Raw genomic sequence first — 14,192 nt, 5'->3', positions numbered from 1 at the left:
GAAGAGCAGAGTGAAGGGTGGGTGGGGGGAGGAGGGTGGGGAGGGCCGGTCAGGGTGGGCTTGTGTGGAGTAGGGGTAAGTTTTGACACTCTGTCTATCAAATCTTTAAAATATGAACATGATTTTAAGTGATCAGGGCAAGTGTCTATTTTAGTTGAATTATGTTAAATATACATGTAGTTTCTAGACTAATCTAAAGCCTTTGTGTGGATTACAAAAAAACTGTTGAAAATTCATAAAGAGATGGGAATACCAGACCACCTTACCTGCCTCCTGAGAAATGTGTATGCAGGTCAAGAAGCAGCAGTTAGAACTTGACATGGAACAACAGACTGGTTCCAAACAGGGAAAGGAGTACGTCAAGGCTGTATATTGTCATCCTGCTTATTTAACTTGTATGCAGAGTACATCATGAGAAACACTGGACTGGATGAAGCACAAGCTGAAATCAAGACTGCTGGGAGAAATATCAATAACCTCAGATATGCAGATGACACCACCCTTATGGCTGAAAGTGAAGAGGAACTAAAGAGCCTCTTGACGAAAGTGAAAGAGGAGAGTGATCTAATCCCATCACTTCATGGCAAATAGATGGGGACACATGGAGACAGTGAGAGATTTTATTTTGTGGGGCTCCAAAATCACTGCATACGGTGACTGCAGCCATGAAATTAAAAGATGCTTGCTCCTTGGAAGAAAAACTATGGCAAACCTAGACAGCATATTAAAAAGCAGAGACATTACTTTTCCAACAAACATCCATCTAGTCAAAGCTATGGTTTTTCCAGTAGTCATGTACGGATGTGAGAGCTGAACCATAAAGAAAGCTGAGTGCTGAAGAATTGATGCTTTTGAACTGTGGTATTAGAGAAGACTCTTGAGAGTCCCTGAACTGCAAGGAGATCCAACCAGTCAATCCTAAAGGAAATCAGTCCTGAATATTCGTTGGAAGGACTGATGCTGAAGCTGAAACTCCAATACTTTGGCCACCTGATGGGAAGAACTGACTCATTAGAAAAGACCCTGATGCTGGGAAAGATTGAAGGCTGGAGGGGAAGGGGACAACAGAGGATGAGATGGTTGGATGACATCACCGACTCAATGGACTTGAGTTTGAGCAAGCTCCAGGAGTTGATGATGGACAGGGAAGCCTGGTGTGCTGCAGTCCATGGGGTTGCAAAGAGTAGGATATGACTGAGCGACTAAACTGATAGTTTCTAGAGAAAATATATATTTATGTATTTCCTGGAAAAAGTTCTTGCCATTTAATAACTCAAGCAGTTGTTAGCTTGGCTGAAACAGATTAAACACACGAATCTCCACAGCTTAATCATTTATGTCCACAGTCAACACAATCTGATTAAATAGCCTGATAATACACACACACACACACACACATATATATATATATCTTGCCCAAACCAGAATAATATAGAATTGTAAGTTCAATAGTAGAGTCTTTTTTTTCTGCTTTTGTTTATCTGTTGTTTATATCATTTTACATTCTCAGAAATTAAAGCCGCATACCATACATAAAATGTGCTCACTAATATTTCTTAAATGAACATATGAATTAAATGAATATATGGAGTCAAGTATGAGCTATAAAAATAAAAATCTGTTTTCAAATTGATTAAACAGACAATGTAAGAAAAGAAAAATAAGGTCACATAAGATAACTGGGACTTCCCAGGTGGCACTAGTGGTAAAGAAACCATCTGCCAATGCAGGAGATTTAGACACGGGTTCAATCCCTGGGTTGGGAAATCCCCTGCAGGAGGAAATGGCAACCCCCTCCAGTATTCTTTTTTTTTTTAATTGGAGGCTAATTACTTTACAATATTGTAGTGGTTTTTGCCATAAATTAATATGAATCAGCCATGGGTGTACATGTGTTCCCCATCCTGAAACCCCCTCCCACCTCCCTCCCCATCCCATCCCTCAGGATCATCCCAGTGCACCAGCCCTGAGCACCCTGTCTCATGCATTGAACCTGGACTGGTGATCTAGTTCACATGTGGTAATATACATGTTTTAATGCTATTAAAAGAAATTAGGACAACCACTTCAGTATTCTTTCTTGGAAATCCCATGGACAGAGGAGCCTGCAGGCTGCAGTCCATAGGGTCGCAAAGAGTCGGACACCACTAAACAATTTAGAACAGCACAACACATGGCAAGGTCACTAAACAATTATGTCAGTGACATTGATTTTGAATATACATAAACAGAGCTTGTGAGTTTTATATGGTAGGGGAGCAAATCCAGACTTCTTTCAAAATAATTTAAATATTTTTCCATGTAGTCATTCACCATGCATTTCTACTTAAAAAATAAGTAAAATCAGTTACATTAAAGAAATATTCCCAGAAAATAGTATACCATTACTGGCCTGTATTTCAAAAGTAAAATTATATAAAACAAAAGCAGTAATGAATTTATGCATCTATAAAGTTGAATCCTTGTTATAATTTCTGTTAGGAATCTGCCTTAGAAATGAAATTCACTAGTTAAATGAAAAGCTCCTTGGAATGGTGACTTTCTTGCTATACAATTGAAACTTGTTATACAACTGAGAATATGAGAATACATACTTATGATATGGAATGAAAAGTTTTAAAAGTCTCACTGGTGATTGATTTAGGATTAGTTTTTATAAAACTGCCCGTTTTCTCACTAAAAGTGAATTTTACATTCATTGCCATCTTAATAATATATAAATATTCTAAAGTGTTATTTATATAAATTTATTGCTCCTGCTGCTGCTAAGTCGTTTCAGTCATGTCCGACTCTGTGCGACCCCATATGTGGCAGCCTACCAGGCTCCTCCATCCCTGGGATTCTCCAGGCAAGAACACTGGAGCGGGTTGCCATTTCCTTCTCCAATGCATGAAAGTGAAAAGTGAAAGTGAAATCGCTCAGTCGTGTCCAACTCTTTGCAACCCCATGGACTGCAGCCTACCAGGCTCCTCCGTCCATGGGATTTTCCTGGCAAGAGTACTGGAGTGGGTTGCCATTGCCTTCTCCAAAATTTATTGAGTTACTCTTTATCAGGTCTTTTATTTTACTGATTTGCTAAACATCTATTTTCCTGTTCTTCCCCATTTTGTTTTATGGTCTTTTGGTCTGATCATTTGATCATTGATCACCTGCAACATTTATTTCCTTGGCCAACATGGATCCAAAAGGCTCCTACTTCAATCAGATTATCTGTGTTGTCCTCTTACTTTGTTTTGCTTTTGCTCATGGTTTTCTTACTTCTTCATCTGAAATTGTATTATTTTACACTTGAAGAACTTCTGCTTTCTAGTTTTTGTTTATCTAGCATTAGTTTTAGGCAAATATGATTTAAAATGTAATTAAACACATGATAGAATTGCATGAAACAACATGTTTATGGCATTTTCATTTTCATCAGTAGGAGTGAATTGATTGTGTCTAGAGAAAATTTACCATTCCTTCAGCCACTTTAAGGAAAATACAAATAGAACAATTAGTACAGATAAAATAGAAACAAATATATCATCAAGATTCAGAAAACACAATCACTGCCTTAGTGAGAAATGTGATAAAAAATGATTTTTGCTTTAGCAACAGTCTCAAATAAAAATACGTACCTTAAAAATGCTTGATGTCTCTACTGTCAATAAAAGAAAGTTCTAATTACCCCTTGGAAGGAAAGTTATAACCAACCTAGACAGCATATTAAAAAGCAGAGACCTTACTTTGCCAGCAAAGGTCCATCTAGTAAAGGCTATGGTTTTTCCAGTAGTCATGTGTTGATGTGAGAGTTGGACTATAAAGAAAGCTGAGCCCTGAAGAATTGATGCTTCTGAACTGTGGTGTTGGAGAAGACTCTTGAGAGTCCCTTGGATTGCAAGAAGATCCAACCAGTCCATCCTAAAGGAAATCAGTCCTGAGTGTTCATTGGAAGGACTGATGTTGAAGCTGAAACTCCAATACTTTGGCCACCTGATGCAAAGAGCTGACTCATTTGAAAGGACCTGGATGCTGTGAAAGATTGAAGGCAGAAGGAGAAGGGGATAGCAGAGGATGAGACTGTTGGATGGCATCACCGACTCAATGGACATGAGTTTGAGTAAACTCTGGGAGTTGGTGATGGACAGGGAGGCCTGGCGTGCTGCGGTTCATGGGGTCGCAAAGAGTCAGGCGTGACTGACTGAACTGAACTGAACTAATCATCGTGAAATTAATATTGACTATTAGAAATTATCCATATGTGTTTGGATACATGTATATTAGTGTGTATGTATATGTTTGCATGCATGTGAACATCTGTATGTACCTGAATATATGTGTGTACATAGGTGTATATGTGTATACATGTGTGCATCATGTGAGTATATGTGTGTATTTGCATGTATATATATGCATGTGTATAATGTTCAAGTAAAACCAATGTAGACTTGTTATCATTATAAAGGGTCATAGAAATTTTCATTTGTGTGTGTGTGTGTGTGAAGTCGCTCAGTCATGTCCGACTCTTTGCGACCCCATGGACTGTAGCCTACCAGGCTCCTCCATCCATGGGATTTTCCAGGCAAATAATACTGGAGTGGGTTGCCATTTCCTTCTCCAGAGGATCTTCCCCATCCAGGGATCAAACGCGGGTCTCCGACATTGTAGGCAGACACTTTACCATCTGAGCCACCAGGGAAGTCATTTCCTGGAAGTTCATTTTTTTAATTCTTACTAAAACATAAAAATTGCTGTCATTGGAACAGATAAACAATATGGATGTCTTTTGCATCATAACAAATATATAAGACTTTTATTCGTTTTTGCCAGTAAACTTGTTTTTTTATTTGTACCAGCAAATTAATATTTATAATAAGGAAGATGATTAAAAATTCATTGTCCATGGAGTGAAAACCCTACAAGCGTGACATCATTCTGTCATTAGAAATCACCCAGTATAATTTCTCACCCAAAGAAGGCCTCCCTTTGCTTTATCCTAAGTGCAGAATCTGTAAAAATTAATACATTTATTCATTTGTGGACACAACTGTTCAATTAATAGCCACACTTATAAGTGACCATTTGATATGGTCTAAACTTCCCAAATTGGTAGAATATACAGAAGTTTGAATTTCATAGGGAAAGGAATAATAGGTCATTCACTACTACATTCCCCAGTTTCTTTAGTACATGAAAGCAAATCTAGTTCATATATAATAATTCAGTCCACACTAACAGCTTTGCCCTCTGGGCTTAAAAAATTCTTCTTTGGGAAACAGAACAAGTAGATATAACATAATAACCATTAAAATATGTAGTTTACAGATGCAGACTACTATGTATAAAACATACAAACAACAAGGACCTACTGTGTAGCACAGAGAACTATATTCAATATCTTATAATAACTTACAGTGGAAAAGAATCTGAAAAAAAATCACTTTGCTGTGTCCCTAAAATGTTGTAAATCAACTATACTTCAATAAAATTTTTTAATATGTAGGTTGTAGGAATTTAGAGTAAAAGTTGTTGTTCAGTTACTCAGTCGTGTCCGACTCTTTGTGACACTGTGGACTACAGCACGCCAGGCTTCCCTATCCTTCACTATCTCCCGGAGTTCACGCAAGCTCATGTCCATTGAGTTGGGGATTGCCATCCAACCTTCTCATCCTCTGCATCCCCTTCTCCCACTACCTTCAATCTTTCCCAGCATCAGGGTCTTATCCAACGAGTTGGGTCTTTTCCAGTGAGTTGGCTGTTCACATCATGTGGCCAAAGTATTAGAGCTTCAGCTTCATCATCAGTCCTTCCAGTGAATATTCAGGATTGATTTCCTTTAGGATGGACTGGTTGGGTCTCCTTACTGTCCAAGGTACTCTCAAGAGTCTTCTACAGCATCATATTTTGAAGGCATCTGTTCCTTGGCTCTCAGCCTTTTTTATTGTCCGGCTGTCACACCCATACATGACTACTGGAAAAACCATGACTTTGGCTGTATGGACCTTTGTGGGCAATGTAATGTCTCTGTTTTTTAATACGCTTGCTAGGTTTGTCATAGCTTTTCTCCCAAGGAGCAAGCGTCTTTTAATTCCATAGCTGCAGTCATCGTCCACAGTGATTTTGGAGCCCAAGAAAATAAAGTCTGTCACTGTTTGCATTGTTTCCCCATGTATTTGCCATGAAGTGATGGGACCGGATGCATGATTTTCTTTTTTTGAATACTGAATTTTAAGTCAGCTTTTTCACCCTCCTCTTTAACCTTCATCAACATGTCAATGTATGGCAAAAACAACTACAATATTGTAAAGTAATTAGCCTCCAACTAATAAAAATAAATGGAAAAAAAATAAAAATAAAAAGAAACTCTTTAATTCCTCTTTACTTTCTGCCATAAAGGTGGTGTCATCTGCATATCTGAAGTTATTGATACTTCTCCTGGCAAACTTGATCACAGCTTGTGCTTCATCCAGCCCAGCATTTCACATGATGTACTCTGCATATAAGTTAAATAAATAGGGCAACAATATACAGCCTTGACATAACTCCTTTCCCAGTTTGGAACCAGTCCATTGTTCCATGTCTGGTTCTAACTGTTGCTTCTTGACCTGCATACAGGTTTCACAGGAGGCAGGTAAGGTGGTCTGGTATTCCCATCTCTTTAAGAATTTTCCACAGTTTGTTGTGACCTACACAGTCAAAGGCTTTATGTAGTCAGTGAAACAGAAGTAGATGATGAACTCCATGAAAAGCAAAATAATCATAAAAGACTTTCTGGGAAGGATACAACTGAATGTGTGGTTTGAGGGATGTATAATTTCAAAATGTTCTGACCTTCTGGCTGAGGAAATAAGGTAAGGTGAACAAGGGGGCAATAATTAACATGTGTTAATGCAGCATGAAAAGAATTTACCTGATAAAAAGGAGATAGCTTTTGGGGAAAAATCAGATACAAAATTGTGTACATAAAATGGGAGAGAATGTAGGCAATCAAAATCCCAGGAGTGGAGGGCTTACCTTCAACAGTAATTAAACAGTAAGGCTATAGAGAACCTGCAAAGGGTAGTGATGTGGTGAAAACACATTAAAATGAATCTGCAGTGATTATCAGAACTGAATACACATGCTGGGGTTACAGGAGTGCTGCAGTTTACTCTCATTTTAGGAAAAGTTTTGAGGGTCAGAAACGACAAGCTGCATTAATACTTAAAATTATGAAGAAAAATCTGAGATCCATGTGATTGTGTCCACATGTGACACATGGCAAAAAAAGGGTTGTTCACCACTTTCAGGATTCTTAATTTTCAGCACAGTCATGGTAAATTGAAGAGTTGGCATGGTAGACAAAGAAGAAAGAGAAAGTAAAGAAAGTCCTCAAGGGCTGCTTGGTGCAGATGGAATCCGGACCCTTGAGGTGTTTTGTTAGTGGACACTGTCTCCATTGGCCACCACTGCCACCCAGACATGCTCTACCTCTGGGAACAAAAGCTTGGTTTTATGACTCATGACACTTTGGGCCTCAACAAGGGAGAAATATTGAAGTTGAAACGCCAAACAAAGCCAGAGCCTCCAAAGGACGGTACCTTCTCTGGGAGTATTTTCTAGAGTGGTTCCATTTGCCTGAGAAATGTCAACAAGAACTCATCTTCCTGGACCAAGTCACACAAAAACATCCCTGCATACTTCACAGTCATTGTCCTGTTTTCCCATGTGGTCCTGGAGCCCCCAAGCAGTCCTGAACTTCAGTGGGCCTGACACCTAGCCAAGGCAGAGGCAAATTCTCATGGAATAGATGATGTGCTCAAGTCAGGCCTCAGGAGAGTCTCACAAAGCAACTATGAAATATGTGAAGAAGCAAGGCTCAGGTGTGAGAGCAAGCAGAAAATCAAAGAGGCCCTCAGATACTGAATAGTATATAATCATTTAAAATGTTTAAAGAAATAAAAGAGGGATGTCATAACACAAAAAAGAAGGAAATATGATCAAAAGAGACTAAAAACATTTTACATAAATAAATATAAATTCCAGTCGAGTTGTACAAGTTAAAAATCTCAGTGGACAGGCTGTCAGTGCAAAGAGAAAGCATACTTTGCTTCATTTATAACTTCTCAACATAAAGGGGAAAATGGATTGCTGTGTTAACCTGGGATGAAGAAACAGTGAAACATAAGTAGCTTCACGTTTCCTAGTAACAGCCACCTATTCTGAAAACTCTGAAATGAGTTAAACTAAGACTATTATACTATTTAAGAGAGAGAAAAATATAATAATAAGTAGGTGGGCTCAGCAATAATGAATGAATAGAAAAAAAGTTGCAACTTAAAGACATCATCATCATTAGTTTGACATTGACTACATCTATTTTCTCTGATAAAGGCTACAGACTGACTCATTACTATTCCTAAATTCTGTCACATTTTTTGTTGAAACAAAATACTTCTAGAATATTTACTACTCCTCATAAAAGTAAATATTGCCCTTGCAGGATTCAACCCAGCATGTAGCCAGCTCCAAGTAGCATTGCTCACATAGTTACAAAAATAAAGGAAGGCCCGACTGACTTCAAATTGATGATTTTTTGTCCCAGCACATTAAAGAGTTGAAGGCACAAAGCAGTCAACCAGCTCAGAATTTAGTGAGGGGCTGGGTCTACAGGGAGAAGGGAGATTGAAAGGGAGAGAATTAGCCAGACAAGGTGAGGACAATTCAGCTGGAAGAACTGACGAGACAGTTTGAAGTCCTGGGGCCACAGAAGTCACTGGAGTCTGTAACTCTGTCCACGACGATTGTTCAAGACAGTAAGGAAGACCTCAGTTAAGACAGGTCTTCAGGGATGGAGACTGGGTTCAACTCTGAACATGAGAAGGATGAGCTACAGCACAGGAGCAAGGCAGGATCACGTATGGACAGTCTCCAGGGGCAACAAAGGGTGTGAGAATCTGGCCAAACCAGTCTGATCTGAGGGGGATCTCCCTGAAGGTAGGCAGGTGATCTGATCAGATACCAAGGATGGGAGTGAGCATTTGATTGGGTATTGCGTGGAGGAGTTTTGCAAAGCAGGCTCAGCAGGATTCTTGCTAAAAGTGGACTGAATGGGCCAAGGACAAGCCCTGTGTCCAGGCCCAGTCGAGATAAAGGCTCAGAAGAGCCTGTCTTGGATTCAATCTGGAGAACATCCTACCAGTTCTTCCTGCACAAAACCCAAGGTGTCTACTAACAAGCTGAAAGAAGCTAAGTGCCGTCCATTTTGGTGCAGACATAGAGGAGGAGCTAGTGCTGGCAAAATAACTTAAACATGAAATCTTCTTTCAGCCCAGAAACCTCTTCACAAAGGTAGAAGAGAAAGACAGGGTTCATTGGTCACTTAAGTCATGAGCAAGCCAGAACGAGGTGGGCATCACAGGCAGTCCACTGGGAGTCTGCGGACAGAAGGAAAGCCCGCCTGTCGCGTGGCCAACAGAGCCCCTACACGCATGCCCTCAAGATGAGCAGTGGCTCCTCCATCCGCAAGAGGACCTGGGGGGCACTCCTCACACACAGTTCACCCCAGTCCACCTGCTGACTGGGGTGACATCGTGTTTGCTGGTCTACTTTATCTAGAGGAAAACCAAATGTAGTTGTGCAGTGTGGAGCAGGAGCTGTGGGAGCGCTGCCTCCCACAGACTCAGAGGTGGGCTCTCCTCCCCTGCTGAGTACATTTCAAAGAGATGGCCCCCGGGTCCCTCCCTGATAAAGGTGTTCCTGGGTCACAGTGTTGACAAAAGTTCAGTCTACTACTCAAAAGTATTTATAATATTATACACCGAGAGATAGAAAGTAGATGTAATATTATATGTAAAAATATAGAAGAGGATAAAGTACTCATAAACACAATTACAAGTTTTCTGAAATAAATGCTCTGAGAGAAAAGGACAGAACAGAAAAGTCTTTCCCAGTTTTTAGCCTGGAGAATTGAGCCTCTTATCTCTCGGTGCCTCTGTCCTTACATGGCTCTGAATAACGAGTGATAACAGTGGACCACTCTAAGGGGACAGAAAGGAAACAAGGCTTGCACGGAGACCCTTGCTGAGGAGAAAACAAAGTGCATACACAAGACTCAGAGCCAAGCAGCACACCCACCTTGGAACCTCCTTGTCTCAGTAAGATTTTGAAAGTCGAGGTAACTGAGAGTATCCATAGCAATAGCAAATGCCAAACACACACCGCTCTAGATTAGTGTCAGTCCCCCACTAAGCCTCCAGCAAAAGAAGTGGTGCCCTTCTCCAGATATCAAGACTGTTTACCTCGGTCACTGTTGTCTTATACAACACGTCTGGCTTTGAACAACAACAAAAAAATATGAGGCATATGAAACTCTAGAGCAACAAAGAAATTATGAGGATCAGACTCAGCTATGACACATATTTGGAACTATCTGACATAGAAATCTCCAAAGCCACCAGAGGAAAAAAGAAATTCTACATTTAGAAGAAAAAGATAAGGATTACTGCAGATTTTAAATCACAGGCCCTAAAAGCAAGAAAATTACATGTTGCATGTTTTACATAAAATTACATGTTTAACACACTGTAAGAATAAATACTGTCAACCCCAAATTCTATGGTCAGCAAAGGTCATTCAGAAATGATGGAGAAATAAAAGAAAGAATTAATTTCCAAGAGATCTAGTCTATAATAAATGGTAAAGGAAGCTCTTTAGACTGAACTAATACATCATTCTGAAACTTGGATCTATGCAAGGAAATGAAGAGCTCTGGAAATGGAATGAATAAAAGTAAAATTAGATTTATGATTTTTCTTAGTTTGAAATGCCCTAAAAGATAGCTCACTCAAGCCAAAAACTGTAGCGGTAGCTCATGTGTTTATGGTGCATGTAAAAGTAGAGACTATGAGAAAGTCATTCAAATAATGTGGGGAAGGAAATGAGAATATATTGATGTAAAGTTCTGGCAATAAAAGGTAGACTCTGATTAATTCAAGATGTATATTGTAAACCCAAGGGGATCAATGAAAAAAGTAAATAAGGAGGACTGTCAAGAAGATAAAATGAATGCAAAACAAATAATTTAAATAAGAAGAGACAGGGAAGAAGAAAGAGAACATAGCAAACAACAATGAAAAACATCCTGAGAGAGGAGTGGTTTTAATCCAAACACCTGAGTAATCACATTGCCTGAGGATGGGAAACGCACACCAGTAGAATAGAGCAGGTCAGATTGGATGAAAAGAGAAAGACTGTATGCTGCCTGCAAGAAGCCAACTTTATAGATAAAGAGAGGAAAAAACTGAAAGCATGGAACAAGATGTAAAATGCATACACTAAACAAATGCGCGGGGGTAAATATATTATCATCAGACAGAACAGATATCAGAGCAAGGAGCAATATTGGAAACAAAGTGAGAATCACGAGAAAGGAGGCAGTTCTTCAGGAACACATGATAATCCTGAGTGTGCATCGGCTAGCATCAGCGTTCCAAACACCTGAGGCAGAAAGGGAAGAAGCTGATGGGATAAATAAACTAATCTGAGTTTAGTGTGAGAAGTCAGCCATCCTGTCTGTAACTGACGGCGAGCTATGAGTCAGCAAGGAGAGAGGACCTCAGTAATGCCGCTGGCCAACATCTTTGATTGACATCTACAGAGCACTCAACCCAACAGCAAGAGTTCCTTTATTTTCAAGTTTATATAAAATATGCAAGACTGACCGTATCGTGGACCATGAAACACAACTCACAAAATTTCACAGGAAAAATTCATAAAAAACATGTCCTCAAGCAATAATAGATGAAATAATACTACTTTCTGGGGGAAAAAAGAATTATTTTTAAAATATAATTAAATATTTCTGTTTTGCTTAAATTTTAATCATACAAATAACAACTAAAATACATGTGTTTCTTGACATTACTTAAGGTAGTGCTAGTGGTAAGGAACCTGCCTGCCAGTGCAGGAGATCTAAGAGATGAGGGTTTGATCCCTGGGTCGGGAAGCTCCCCTGGTGGAGGACACGGCAGCCTACTCCAATGTTCTTGCCTGGAGAATCCTACAAACAGAGGAGCCTGGCAGGTTACAGTCCATAGGGTGGCACAGAGTTGGACCCAACTGAGGCGACTTAGCACACAAGCACGCATGCACACACACACACACACATATGTTATATTACATTATATTATATTATACATTATATATATAATACATTATATTATATTACATATATAATATACATATTATACATACATACATAATATACATATATAATATATATATATATGTATATATATATATAACTCAGAGATTGCTAAATTGTTCTTTTGTATTCTGGAGTTTATTATTAAATTCTAAATATTGTATATAAAGTGTTTTCTAGCATAACTTATATGATCATTTAATTTTTGTTCATTTATTTCTCTTGAAAGTATTTTTACTTTATGTTTGAAGAAAAAAGTATGTGAAATTATTTGACTAATGCAATGTTATGAATTTCTTGTAAATCATCAGTTGGCTTATAAAGGCAATAACGTGCTGGTATAGCTTCCTCTTATGTACATGTTCAAGTAGAATGTGGCTCTAGTGAAGAATATTTTATTTTACACATTTTGTTCAGGTAATACTACTTAACTTTTTCCATAAAGTGGAAATAGAGGAAATTTGGTTTGGTAGTAAGTACCTTGACCTATGACCTAAGGGATGTGACTTTTCATTTCAGCTCATTCTGGATGAATTTGTGTGTCTGTGTGCACATGTGCATGCATGTGTATGTTGATAGATATTTGTACAAATATGCACTTATTCGTGCACACATATGAACCACTTTTTCATTTCATTTGTTCTCCCTTCAAATACTTCCTTATATTTTATGTTTCCTAAGTGAAGATATGGTTCAACTCACCATTTTTGAAATAGCCACCTGTGTCATGTGTAATGAAGATTTAGGAAGCCTTGTATAAATTTTGTGTAATGTACATTTAGGAAGCCTTGTATTAATTCCTGCACAACTCCTAAATGCTTTTCAGTGTCATGTCCTAGGAAACTTCTGACAGATGGTGCTGCACTTCTTCCACCCACATGAGTGCAAACATCCAAGGCACCAAACTGGTCAGATCTGAGCCGAAAGCACAGGCTGAGGATAACAGCAGGGCCTTGAGGGAACCTGGTCACAAGCTATCAGCTGAAAGAGGAATAGAAAAAATATGACTAGGACATTCCTAATGAAATGAATGAAACTCATGGCAGGTGACAGAGAATGTATCTTCAACAAAGGAACAGATTTATTGACAGCACACAAAAGGATTTCTATAATCAAAATCAAATAGTGTCCAAACTATGTACCTAGTAGGTTGTAGTTTGCAAATATCCCATAAATTAAGAGTAGAAAACCACTATTTAGATCAAAACTAGTTGCTCAAATATGATTACTTGACCAAAATTCAAAAAGCCTTAAAACCGAAGCACAGAATTAAAAGAGACTCATGAGGAAAAGTAGAATAGAAATTCATGACAGATCCAAAGGGGTTACTATGGAATAATAAAAGTTTCAAAAACATTTCTAGGTGACTGATAAAAGAGAAGTCATATATATTACAACTAAAATTCCTTATGTGAAGATAGCTCGTGCATAGCAGTTGAAAACTTTTTCTAACACCCAGTTAAGAACTTAAAGGAAAAGGAAGAAAGCACATATGCTAGAAAATAAGAGCAAGCAGACCTCCAGTCTATGATCGGCAATGCTGGAAGCCAGAAAAGGGTGGAATAAAATCTACAAAGTATCAAGAGGAAAGAATGACATTATGTTCCCAGCCAGGATCAGCATCATTCCTCACACAAGGCAGTCAAGGAAGATACTCAAGGGCAAGTAAAACTCTTTGGGATGGGGATTTGTCATCTGAGGGGGAGCATGACAAAGAAGGTGAGTAGAAGTTAAAGGGGGAAAGAAGAGGAGGAGGAGATGATGATACAGGAAAATGTGCCTATTTGTAGAATTAATAAACAAATACAGTGACACAGAGAAAGACATGTGTACATGGGAAGTACAGATTATTTAAATAGTTCATTCTTGTAAAATAAGATCTAATAATATCCTACAAATGAGATAGACAAATTATATAAAAGATGAATCAGGAATTTGAAGAGGAGTACTAGGAAAATAAAAAGTGTGTGGCTTCTAAAGGTTTGAAGAGATGGGTAATATAATTTCAAAAGATAAATTTATAGGATGA

This window comes from Cervus canadensis, chromosome 31, assembly GCF_019320065.1.
Source record: "Cervus canadensis isolate Bull #8, Minnesota chromosome 31, ASM1932006v1, whole genome shotgun sequence".
In the NCBI taxonomy this organism is placed as follows: Eukaryota; Metazoa; Chordata; class Mammalia; order Artiodactyla; family Cervidae; genus Cervus; species Cervus canadensis.
The sequence above is the reverse complement of the archived record's forward strand: the minus strand, read 5'-3'. Positions refer to the sequence as shown.